Genomic DNA, 13,291 nt, shown 5'->3' on the forward strand with positions numbered 1-13,291 from the left:
GACATCACAGTTCTTTGCATGTTTACTTGGAAGTAAGTCCTAATGAGAGCCTTTTGTGGCACAGAGTGGTAAGCGGCAGAAATGCTGTCTGAAGCTGTCTGTCCATGAGTTTGGGAGTTCGATCCCAGCAGCCGGCTCAAGGTTGACTCATCCTTCCATCCTTCTGAGGTTGGTAAAATGAGTACCCAGCTTGCTGGGGGGTAAATGGTAATGACTGGGGAAGGCACTGGCAAACCACCCCATATTGAGTCTGCCATGAAAACGCTGGAGGGCGTCATCCCAAGGGTCAGACATGACTTGGTGCTTGCACAGGGGATACCTTTACTTTTACCTTTAAGTCCTATTGAGTTCATGAAGGCTTACTCTTAACTGTGTGTGTATACATAGTAACCTTAATATGTGATGGCAGTAAAGTAATACTACATTAGAAGATGTTTGGTTGCTTGAACTTTTATTTCCTGTGGTAAGTTTCAAAACTGCTCATTGTACTAGACAGAAAACACATGGTGTACACGTAAAGGAGATGAGATTGCTGGCAGCATAATAATGTAGCCTAATTGTACATTAAGAAGGAATTATTAGAAGAGTAACGGAGCAATCCTGAGCTACAACTGCACTGGGGTGTTCAGCCATGATGCTGCTATGGTACAGCTAGTCACCTCCCCAAAGGGATAGTTCCATAGTGGCTGAATGGGGAAAACGATGCCCAACACTGTTGTCAGCTGCTGCTGAGGTGGCATTCATGGTGATTCTGTCCAAGCATTTCATTCTGGCATTGTGGGTAGGCGAGCATCACTCATTAGGCTCACTGCAGCCCATGATGGCACTCTGCACACAGAGTGCAAAGGGTACCAGAGGCTGACAGTGAACAAGAACATGGCTATCAGGGTGCCTCCTGCTTACTGCCAGTCTTTGTGGTAGCTAGACACCCACCCCCACAGTTGAGGGCATTCCCTTGCCAACCTGTGTGCCACCCATGCTGGAAGCACAGTAGGACGAGAGGCCAGAGAGTCACAGAAGGTCTTTTAAACCACCCTGAGCTGTATGGGAGGGTGGTATCAAAATCTGAGAAATGAAATATATAAATGTTCCCCAGGAGCCTCTCCATGCACTCTTTTTCCCCTTTGGGAGCCCCTGCAACAGCAAGAAGTTTCTCCAGGTGTCCTGCAGCTGCTGTTACAGATACTGCCAGCTGCTAGTGTCCTGCTCAGAGTTGCTAGTATTCTGCCCATGGCTCTTGATCCCTGTCATGAGGCTTTGAGGTGCTTCTGTCTCTGCATAGCTTTCTGTGGCCTCATGAGGGTCAGAAACCCCCTCCCCCAGCACATACTGCCCGTTGAAAGTTGCCAGAATTGACGGTGTGGACTGCTTGCCATATAGTGGCATCCTTGGGCTCAACTGGCCAGGATTAGGTCTACACCCACATGCCTGTGGCCAATCTGCCAGAGCCATGGTAACCTTTGGCAACCAGAGAGGTGGCAAAGTTATTGCCATGGGGGCTATGTTTACTTGGTGCTCCCAGGTCTACATGACTATGATCAGGAGGTTGGTTGTCTCCCTTCCAGCCATTCTGTTTTCACATTGCTTAGGTTCCCCTGAACAGGGAAAGGGATGACAGTGACTACAGAGCTAGGAATTTCTACCAGGTGGAAATTCAGAGGAAACTACTGAGCGATGCTGCTTTTGTAAGAAGAACAGGGGAAGGGGGTTGTGGAATGAACTGCAGTTCTGTGCAGACGACTTATCCCTCCATAGCAGTGCCCTCCTGGACCCAGAAACCATAAACAGGGCTGATCCATTACGGAGCACCCATAGCATTTGCATCTCTGCTCATTGCCGAGGCAGGGCATCTCTTCCCAGGGCACCCACCGGATTGATTCATGGGGCAGCCTTGCAGTTTTTGGGTGTGCAGTCTGTTGCATAGCCTTTCCCTCCCACCCATTTATTTCCAGTGCTGTGGTATCATTACTGTCACGATGGCCTTCCCACTATTGTTGTGGCTTGTGTGGCACCCCTCACATGTTCTCATCTCCCATAATCCACAACAAATGCCTGGGATGCATACTATGGGCAGGCTTTATTGGAAGGAACCTGAGACAACAGAATGGTAAGGCCGAGATCATGGTGTTGAAGTATAGAAACCCACTCAGTTGTTTAGTGCAAGGGAAGCCTTCAAGATGAGCATATGTAGGAAAGGGCTAGGAGGTTGGATGTGTGTCTATACTCCCAAGGGCCAGCTTCTGCTACAGAGAGAGTATATAATGAGGCTTTGGCTCCATGGATGGAGTGACAGCTCTCTTTGTTGGATTAGCACCTGCGTACAGGGAAAACACAGTGAAGCAGCAGCTACGGACATTCTTGTTGGCAGCTTGTCATGTATTTGGCAGTTTGTAGGGTATCTGGCATTTTGATACCACAAGGGGGACCTAACAGGTGTCTGAATCAAGACCATCTACATCTGATCCAGAGTCCTATTAGAACCTCTTTGTATCTAGAGATGATTTGTCAGCAGCGTTACACCTTCAAGGGAAAGGTTTGGCTATCAGGCGGGAACACTAGGCACTCAAATTGGAAGGGCTCCCTACCCTCTGACACTTTTTGTGCTGTGAAGATGCTGCCATCAGGTGGGGGTATGCACTTTTGTTCCCCTCCCCTGGCAGCTGCTTAAGGCAGCCCCCAATGGCTGGTATAATGGGATCCATGTGCATCTGGGGGAGCGCTTCTGCTCCACAACTGCCAGGTTCAGAAGCAAAGGATGCTGTGTAGCTTGATGCCACTAATGTTGACCAAGTGGGCAAATGGGAGTTGGGGAAAGGGTACCTTGCTAACTTGTTTGAGCATAGCTGCCCCTTGGGATCCTGGCAGATGAACTGTAGTACCTGTAGGTCCTGAAATCTGGAAGAGGTCAGCCATGGAGTGTGAACTTTGCACTCCCAGTGGTGACTTCTGCCCAAGTGCTCACCCATCTATATTTTGCCTGCCACTGAGGTGTGTGTGTGTTAGCTCTAAGACTGCATGGCAGGAAGTTGTCAGACAGCACCCTGTGCCATGCACCCTATATCTGGAAATGTGGGGTAACCTGGAACCATTTGTAGGGCAGGGCGGGCCATTTTTAGGGAGGGCTATGTGTGTGTGTTGCTCACTTAGCCAGTAGCCTGAGCTGCTTGGGTTCCCAAGGGTGTGGCTATAGTTAAATGAAGAGGAAAAAATTGGGAGTTACTGTGGCTGGCAATGGCTGCACCAGCATTTTTGCAAGCATAATTTTGCACCTATTCTGGGTTCCCACCCTTGGCACACTCACATTTCTGCTCTACAGGGGGTTCACATCATCGTCCATGGGCAGGCTTGGGCCCTCTGCTGACATAAATACCTCCTACACCAGCAAATGTACGAGCTATGCTAGTGTATGGGTCAGCTGACTCCCTACTCCTCCCCAGAATTTCTCTGTAAATAAGCTAAACAATAACAATGTTTTAGTTGCTTGTCACCAGTATAGTTAGCTAGAGGTGCTGTTTTGGGTTAAAATGTCTCTCTTAAACAAATATGCTTTAGCTCAGGAAGAAAGTTGTATATATCATTCCTTTGCTTTGTAAGAATACTACATTTATTTGAAAATTTGAAATATATTGAACATAAGGTTAAGAAACATCTAGTCACGTAAACTTAATTTAGGATTTGCTATTATGCCCTTCAGCAGTTTAGTTAATAAAGGTTTTATTATTATCAGAATGTTTTATACTCCCTGATTTGCCCAATTTAGGAATGTGCAATGTAGTTCATGAACATTGCAGAAAATCTGTTTTTCCCCAAGTTTATTTCTGTGAAGTATCCGTGACTACTCCTTTCTCAGATACCGTGTTCATCAAGTCTTATTCATCTGAACTCTGCTACATCATCCGGCCCAATCACCTCCCCAAGAAAAAGCCTAATGCAAATGCATCCAACAGACTTGACTACCATGTTTCACATGCAAAGGAATTGTCAGAATGGGATGCAACATACTTCACTTTTTACCTTTTTCTTCCATGTTTCAGGGTGAGGGTTAAAGTCTTTTCCGCTGGTCTGGGCATGGATTCTGTTGGTTCCTGTTCTATGACCACCTAAATCACTTCTCCCTGTTCAAAATGTAGATAGTCTTCAGTAAAGTGGTCTTTGTTCAGTTCAAGGCTAAAAAACAGAAGGGTCCAATATGGATGACATCATAAGGTTATGACCCCCATGAACAGAATGACCAGTTTGTGGAAATATGAAATTTCAGTTGTCGAACACACCTATTTTTCCCTTGTTTCTTTTTTTTTAAAATGTGGACAGAAGTAACAACATGTAAAATGATACGGCTACTTGTATAATTTGAAATAATACCATCATTTTGTATAATTATAGTATTGTGTGTGTTTGTGTGGTTGTGTCAACACAGACTTCTTAATGGGTACTCTAAAGTGATTTTAAAGATCCTGATTTTCTTTTACAAAACACACACTAGGACACTTTACAGACAAAATTGTTGGGTAGTGTGGAGAAAGTTTGGTATCCTTACTACACAGTTGTTTGTCAGGGATGTATTTTCAGCCATGCTTCTGCTAACAACCTGCATATCGTTGCTACTGACAAACCTGTGATAGGCTACATATGCCTCAAGAATGAGAAGTTCCTCAAGGAATATATCCATGACAGCCGTTTGAAGAAGCAAGCATTCTCTCTTTCCCTCTCTCACATGTTATATTTTGGCACATTGTAAAAACAGGTAGTTTATCCACTACCTGCTGTTAAAAGTGTTGAAGATACTGAATTATTTATTCTATCTCTGCATTATCCAAAATCGTTTTTGGGTAGTTTGACACATCTTGGTATTCCATATGGATACTTCATGGTGATAGAGTTGCCAGCTGCTCAGGTTTTGTGACAGCCTCAGATTTTAGAGGCCTGTCTGAGCATTCTTGGGAAAATCCTGTTTTCCCTCCCCCTCCAATCTACCTTATTCTTGTAAAGTGTGGAATACTATGCAATGGTGTTATCCGTTGGAGGGGAGCATATTTTAATCTACTGGTACAAGTAGGTTCAGAGATTCCAAAATATGTTCTCTGGTATGAAAAAAGAAATTGGAGTAAAAGTGTAAGTATTACAAATTTCTTCGTGGGTTACAAACTCAAGAAAAACAATTCCTCACTTAATATTGTTAGAACAAAGTCTTACCGTTTGCTTAATATTTTAGGTGGCAAAAACAGATGACTACGGGTTGGAGCTGAGCTTTTCCACTGGTGGCCGGGAGATATCTATCCGTGCTTCATAGCGTAGCTTGTTTGGATCTGGCAAAAACCCTGGCAGATGGGGGCTGTAAAAAGAAGAGGAACTGTGCAAGATGGAACCTGATTCCAAGTTGTTAGAGCCCAGCCCTAAGTTTTGCCATTTCCAGACACTTTGCAAGAAGCAGTCGGTAGGTCTACTGCAGTATAAGAGGTTCTTCAACCAGAAGAACCTTTTCTGTTGATGGAAGGTTCCTTAGGTTTCTGATAGATTCAAATGGTCTGAAAAAGCACCGTATTGGTCTGAAATAGCACAATAAAATCAGAGTCCAGTAGCACCTTAAAATCTTTGTTGGTCTTGAAGGTGCTACTGGACTCTGATTTTATTAGATTTCTGATGTTAGCAGAATCCCAGTATGTATGGATGAGCATTCCTACTTGTAGAGACCAGGAGTGTGGACCAGTACTTTTTGTTCTCCATCCTTATAGCATCAACTACTTTTCCTTTTTTGTTTCTTTTATATGTTCAGGGAAGCAAACAGGAAATGCTACTGTCTTCTCAAGGCAGCTGTGCAGGTGAAGCATCTGAATTGTTGCAAACAAATTTCTGGAAGCAGATTTTGTTTAGCAATCGTATAGCTGCAAAAGTGGCTGTAATGTTTTCTCATCACACTGTTGCAAGGTTTTTACTCAAACTATATATGACTAAGGTTGCCTTGGTATGTTAACAGAAAAAAAAACTTGGTTTTACATTTTGCTTGGTTAGTTTTCTGTGAAGTTATTCCTTTCAGTGACACTTCTGTTCATATAAATGTGCCCAAGACTGGTATCTTTGGGATGGGTGTTAATGGAGTTTAATGTTTTTACGTATCCAGGTAACACATACATTCTTTGGTCAACTGAAGCTAGTCCAATAAAAAGAAATTATGTATTTGGTATCTCCTTCTGGGGTAGGAAAGAAGGTAACTTAGCAGCTTATAGGTAATCATCACAACCTAAAAGTGAAAATATGTATCTGTCAGGAATTAATTGTGGCTAAACACAACTACAAAGGAAGAAGAAAATTATTACCATTCTCTTCATAAAATTCAGGAAGCTTAAGAACGTTACTTTAAAATAAAACCTGCCCTTAAAGACTGATATTTAAAAGTTCACTTCTTGATGTTACAGCTTTATATAAAAATAGTTACTTGATTAGCTGCTGGTTGGAATTGATCATGGTCTTACTTGGATGGAAGGTTATCAAAATTACATGGAAAGTTAGCAAAAGGTCTCAAATGCTGCAGTGTTTTATCATGTTTTTGCCAGTTGAATAAAAAACAAGAACATTGGATGGTTTTTTAAAAAAAATCAGAGGTCAAAGTTACTGTATCTCTTTTACTCACATGAACAGCTCTGTGCTAGAGGAATGGGGTTACCACTTTTCTATTTTCTGTTCAATGTCCTTTTTTGTAGGCAAGCCTGGTGGAGTATTATTTATCGAATTAAAAAAATGTTTAATTGGGATATGAAGATAATGTGAAAGTTGTCTGTAATCTTGGTTTACAGCTTTGTTGCGTGATATAGTCACGGTGGGGGGGGCTAATCATCTTAATTAAGGATGATCAAGAAAGTGGGGGTCCTGGTGACGTCTGGCATGGCAACTGTCAGGAATTAATGTAAAGAATAAAAGACCTGACATTTGTCTACTGTTGAACAAACTACTATTTTACTGCTTCTCCTGAAACAACCAGGCACATCAGTATGAAGGGACAGGATGGTTTGCTAGTGAATGCTTCTTGAGAGAACATGGAAAGAGGAGGAATCTATTTCTATTAATATCCAAGAATGTTGTAAAAACCCAATCATTAGCCAGAAAAAAGCAGAACTTTGTTACTTGATTCAAGTGGTGGTGGTGGTGGAATGTACCATATGGTGACCCTGTAGGAATTTTAAGGCAAGGGGTGTTCAGAAGTGGTTTGCCATGGTCTGTCTCTCAGTCATGACTGTCTCTCAGTCATGACTATTTCTTGGTGATTAGTCAGGGCTGATCCCACTTAGCTTCTGAGATCTGAGTGAATCAGGTTAGCCTGGGTTATCGAGGTTAGGTTTAAGAGATACTATCTGAATTGAAAAAAGAAAATGTTCTGCAGTTCCATCCACCCATAGTTGATGCAGCAGATGTCAAGGGCCTATTTTCTTGTCATTTCTGAACTTGTGTGATATAGACAATGTGTTGTAGTGGTTAGGAATGTTGGACAAAGACCAAGGAGATCTGGGTTTAAATTTCTGCTTGATATGAGACTTACAGGCTGACTTTGGGCAAGTCATTTTCTCTTGCCAAACTACCACACCAGAAACTTGTTAGGATAACATGGAGGAGAGGAGAGCAAGGTGTCCTCCCCTGAGCTTCTCAGAGAAAGGGTAGGATAAAAATGCACTAAAGCGGAGATACAATTGGAAGGAAAAAATATTAAGGATCCCTTCTTTCCTTACCAGCATAGTTCCTCTGCTCTATCCCATGTCTACTTCTGTTTTTTAAAAAATCAAAAGGATTTTGCATGTGGCATTTAGTTTGAAATTAGTTCTTCAGGACTCACTAAGGCCCATTATGCACAGAGGGGAAGGTCCGCATTTGGGGTAGAATGGCATTGCCTAAAATCACCGATAACGCAAGGCGCCGTCTGCAACCGGCCGCAGATTCGGTGCAGGCTGCCGAAATAGCCGCATTAGCGAAACGCGGAAGAAAGCGGAGCTTCTGGGCGACCAGGTCACAACCAGAAGCGGTGCCGGAGTTGCCGCGTGCATAATCGGTTACTCTGGGTTTTGCCGCCGTTGTGTCCCGTCCCGTGTGTAAGTGGTTTGCTTCGCTTCTTCCCCATCCGCGTTTTCCATATGACCCGAAATCGCTGTTTCGGCGGCCGTGCATAATAGGCCTAAAATAATCAAATCAGTATTATACTCTTTGCTTCCAATTTACTTTAGGATTCGATTCATGACATTTAAAGCCCTGTGCAGCTTGGGGCCAACTCACCTTAAGGACTGTCTTCTCCCATACTAACCTACTGACTCACTCTGGTCATCCTTAAGGGTCCTGCTTTGGCTGCCTGCACCATGAGAAGTTAGACATGCAGCAACCAGAGAATGGGCCTTCCCTGTCATGGCACCAAAGCACTGGAACTCCCTCCCCAAGTAGATTCATCTGTCTTTCACCAGTGATGTCTCCATCTAGACCGTTTACGCACTGGGAACTTCACTGCCTCAGCTCCCATGCAGGAGCACAAATAGGGGGTGGATGAAGTGCACCAGGCCAAATGCTCCCCCAGGTGTGAGTGCAGGAAGAGGTGAGGCAACCTGCCACAGCTAAAACTCCAGCCTGCAGCCCAGCATGAAACCTCCAGTGCATAAACGGTCCTAGTGATGCCTTTCATCTTTTTGTTTTAGCTGGTATATCCCCAGGAATGGTATTTGCCCTCCTTCTAGTGTTGTGTGTTTGTGTTTTTAACTGGATGTGTTATTTAATTTGATTAAATGTTTTAAATATAAATAATAGCACCAGTTAAGTGTAGACTGTATTTGAATATAAATATAAAGAGACTGTATTTGAATATATTGTTGGTACTAATGCATGTGATATAGTACTAATGATAGGATTTAGGTAAAATGTTATTGTGAAGTTTACTTGGTAATCCAAAAATATGCTTGATTATATTTTGGATAAAAGTAGGATTTTCTAAAGAGTTCATATTGATCTGATCAGGCATCCTTGAAAGTGGTGGAGAGTCTAATGGAACACCTTCAAAGGAAACAGGATTTGGGCAAGTGTTCTAAATATTTCCTCCTCGAGCATGTTGTCTCATAGTCTCACACATCACTTCTTTACTGAAAAAGAATGACAACTTTATAGCATTGGGAGGATGGGAATTTGAAATAGCAAGGACATTTGGCAGTTGCTCAATTTAGAAAGCCAAACACTAGATTCCTGAACAGGAATGTTGCTTGGATGACAGAGAGAGCAAGGCTGTTCCAGCAAACTTTGTCTATGAAATCTATGGTGACATTTTTCTCCCTTTGCATTTGCTTGCAAACAACACAATGCTCCGCTACAAGTTTTGAAACTTGCCCTGTGTTCAGAAATGTACTACGGACATAAGGAGTACTTATGTAAGTTTTGGCATGCTTGCATCTTCTCCTCTTCTTGTTTGCTGGCTTCTCTGGCCTTGCTATTCTGGCCCCTTCCCTCTGAGGAGTCCTCAACATTGCTGAGACCTACCTGACCCACAGCAGTTGGCCTTTTAAATTTTTATTTATTTATTATATTTGTATACCGCCCCCCCCCCCCCGAAAGGCTTAGGGCGGTTCACATAAAACAGAACAGAAACAATACAGACAACTTAGATTAACAATAATGAATGAAGTGAAACAACAAACAACATGGAACTGTAGAAAATTAAACATTAAAGTAACTCATACTGATAGCCCAGTGGGTCTTTGCTCTTCCAATGCCAACCACCAGAGGCTTCCTTCCCAGCTTTTATTTCTCTTCAAACCTAAAGCTGAAGGGGGCATCCCCTCCTTGAAGCTGAAGGCACATTTTCATACCTAAGCATTCACATGCTGCTAGGAACCCCCCCCCCATTGCTCCCTCTCTTCTCTTTTTGCGACCATTGAGCAAAGCCATCACTCCAAAAAATGTTTACCGCGTCAGAGAAAAATGATTGATTCCAATCAGTATTCTTTGTGCCTTCTTGGCCTTGACGAAGGTCATAGTACACTTCTCTTCAATTTATGCCTAAGGTGAGATCCAATAGAGCAGCAGGACTTAAGACAAGTCTTTGGGGGAAACCGCAAATGTCTCAAGAGTTGCTTCTCAAATGTCTCAAGAGCGGCAAAGTCTCTGCCTTGATAGACTTACCAGGTCCTCTGGGCCCTAGTTCAGCCTGAGTAAGACAGTGGCTCAGCATTGCTTTGGCAATCTTGTCCAGCTTCTGAACAGGCCCTAAGAAGGCCAGAGCAAAGTCCAAACATGGGAGAGGCATTATGACAAGTACCATTCAGTGGGTCAATGTACTCCAATGCTGGCTCTTCTGCCAATTTTGATGAAACTGACAGCATCAGTTCTAGCTCCATTTCGGTTCCTAGCTCACTTGTTCCCAGACCACGAGAGAGAGAGAGCCCAATTCAGGGACGAATCTGCAAACTCAGCCAGACCCCATTTGTGCATCACAATCCACTCAGTCAGTTCCATAGCCTCTGCAGGCTCCCTCAATCCTGGCAACAATACCTACTATCCTTCCCCCTTCCTGAATGACTAGATTGATCATTTCACTTCCTGTGCAGGTGTGCATTCTTTACTCAGCTATGTCCACTTGGACAAATGCTATGAAGAAGGAACTCTCCATGTCTTCGAACTCAGATGAAGAAGATGTTATTTCTCCATTGGAACAGAGCTCTCAGATTCATCATCAGATGTCACTGTAGGCAGCATAGATCCAATATCACCTAGCAGAGACTTGTAGCTTTATGCTAGATATATCCAGGTCACCTCATCGTTCCCTAGACAAAGGATGAAATTTTGGGAAGACTTTCCGCCAGAGCAGTTGCTTTCTCCATCCTAGGGGGAATTGGGGAGTAGCCATCCACGGTCCCTGCTACATCTTAATAGAATGCAGCAGCAGAAGGGGTTTACACTTATCTAAAGCAGGGGTAGTCAACCTGTGGTCCTCCAGATGTTCATGGACTACAATTCCCATGAGCCCCTGCCAGCAAACGCTGGCAGGGGCTTATGGGAATTGTAGTCCATGAACATCTGGAGGACCACAGGTTGACTACCCCTGATCTAAAGAACAAATCAGCATGGGGAGTCATGCAGCAAACTCCTTAGCTAGAGCTATGGCCTTAACAGTAGTGTTCCACGGACATTTATGGCTCGACTCTACTGCCCTACTGGGGTTTATTGGCCTAAGGCTCTGTCCCTGTTCTACCTGCAACAGGACATCATTTTACCTGTTTTTTTTCCTTCCCCCACGTTGAAGTTAGAAGAGGCATTGCACAGATTAGGTATTTATTTATAGGCTTTATTATAGCATCTGTACAGAATTAGTAAATTGGTATATCTGTTTGCTACTCAAACCCCTTGAAGTGTACAACTGCTTCTTCCCAAACCATCTTTAGTGGATCACAAGGGTGATCCAGTTATGCTATGATAGGACCAGAGTTCCATATCCCCTGTCAGTTTGGGCCCATTTGGCCAGAGTGCAGCCTGCATCAGCTGCATTGTCATGTGGTGCCCCACTGGTAGAGATCTGTAGAGTTACAACATGGTCATCCTCGGTGACCTTCATAATGTACTATGCAGCTGATGTTGACACCAGAAAGGTGAGAAAACATGCCTCTGTCAACAGGAAGAGGCTTCCTCCTTGAGCTTTAGGCTTGGTGGCAAAGTCTGGGAAGGAATCCCTGGTGGTGTTTGGCTTGTGCAAACGCAGTCCCAATGTATGCCTGGCACAAGTAAGTGTGATGCTGTTTTCTCAAAGATAATCCTCAAAGGCCATGTTCTCATCTTACTCATACTTTCAGTTGTTAGACAGTTCATGACTAAATCTTTTCTGATGGATCTCCCTTCCCAGGCAAATTCAAACAGAACCCAATGTGTAATTGTTAAAAGATGGTATACGAACTGTGCTTCTGATGTTTTGGCTGGCTTCATAGGAAGGGACCTGTTCTTCTCATATTTCAGTTTCCACACTGCCAAGGCAATTTGAGTACCCAGTATAATCAAATGGGGGTAAGCCTGAAATTTTATGTTTTATCAAAATGCATGTGCAACTCTAGTTTACAGAATGCACAACTCCCATATACTCCCTAGAGTCTAGAGGGCAAAACATTTACTGGTCTAGTACCGTAATAAAGACTATGTATGTATAACATATGTTCTTCTGAGGAGAAAATCAGTAAAATAAGCATTCAGACTTTATAGCGGATAATCAAAGATGTTTTAAATTTCTTTTTTATTTTAAAACAAATCATCCAGTCCACATTCTAAAATGAATGAAAGAGTTGCAATTCTCAATATTTACTATATATTAATATGTACATATAGTAATTACATTGAGAGGAGAAATATTTTTTCATAACAGTTAATGTTGGTAAATGTTTATGGAAGTACATAACAAATATAACAAACACATGGACTAATTAAGATGAAAGGGATGACAATCCTTGTGGCTTATTCTGAAAAATAAAGAACATTACAATAGCAAGACTTAATTATTTCTGTAAACATTTCAAATTACTTTCCATATTTTTTTTAAATGGATTTCTAAACTATTTTATATCGGTAAACCTTTTTGACATTTGTACATACCATGTCAAGCGTAAATTAGACCTCATTATTTATTTATTATATTATAGACTGTAATGTATTAACATTTGTCACTCAACAGAGTTGTTTCAATTTTCAAAGTCACATTGCTGAAGCATAACTGGAAAAGCTTTTTGTTGTGATTTATATATTCTTGACAATATATACAGCATCAAAATATCTTAAATGTTGATTTAATATTAACATATATTTAATAATTGAATATTTAAGTAATCTATTGTTTTATGTAGAATAATGCTACTTGATATATAAATACTGTATGTTCCGAAAACAGAACCTCCCCCCCAATCCATGTTTTCCACTTCGTTTTGTTTTGTTTTGACTTGGGAAGTAAGGCTATTAGGCCTGTTTTGTATATGAACATATGAGGCTACCTTACTTGAGTCAGGCCATTGGTCTCTCAAGTCTTATCCATTCTGATGGGTAATGGCTTTCCAGGATTTCAATATATATACTTACTAGATATATATTTCAGGATGACTATTTCTTAGTTAATATTCTAGAGCAGGTAAACGTGCGTTTGCGCCCACCGGTGGCCAGGCCTCCCTCTCCCCCCCCCCTCGCGGACCAGTCCCCGGCACTAAAAAGGTTGGGGGCCGCTGTTCTAGAGGATCTTTAGGGTATAGCTGTCCCAAGGTACTCCAATATGACTGCTTCTTCCTCCTTTTTCCATCAGTAAAGTTAA

General features: G+C 42.4%; 1 protein-coding gene across 13 annotated transcripts in view; it reads left to right on the forward strand.

Annotated features, from left to right (window-relative positions):
* QTMAN (queuosine-tRNA mannosyltransferase) overlaps positions 1–13,291 on the forward strand; it is a 269,467-nt gene that overhangs the window by 104,972 nt on the left and 151,204 nt on the right. The gene's annotated exons all lie outside the window — the stretch shown is intronic.

The sequence above is a fragment of the Paroedura picta genome, chromosome 2 (genome assembly GCF_049243985.1).
Source record: "Paroedura picta isolate Pp20150507F chromosome 2, Ppicta_v3.0, whole genome shotgun sequence".
Classification (NCBI taxonomy): Eukaryota; Metazoa; Chordata; class Lepidosauria; order Squamata; family Gekkonidae; genus Paroedura; species Paroedura picta.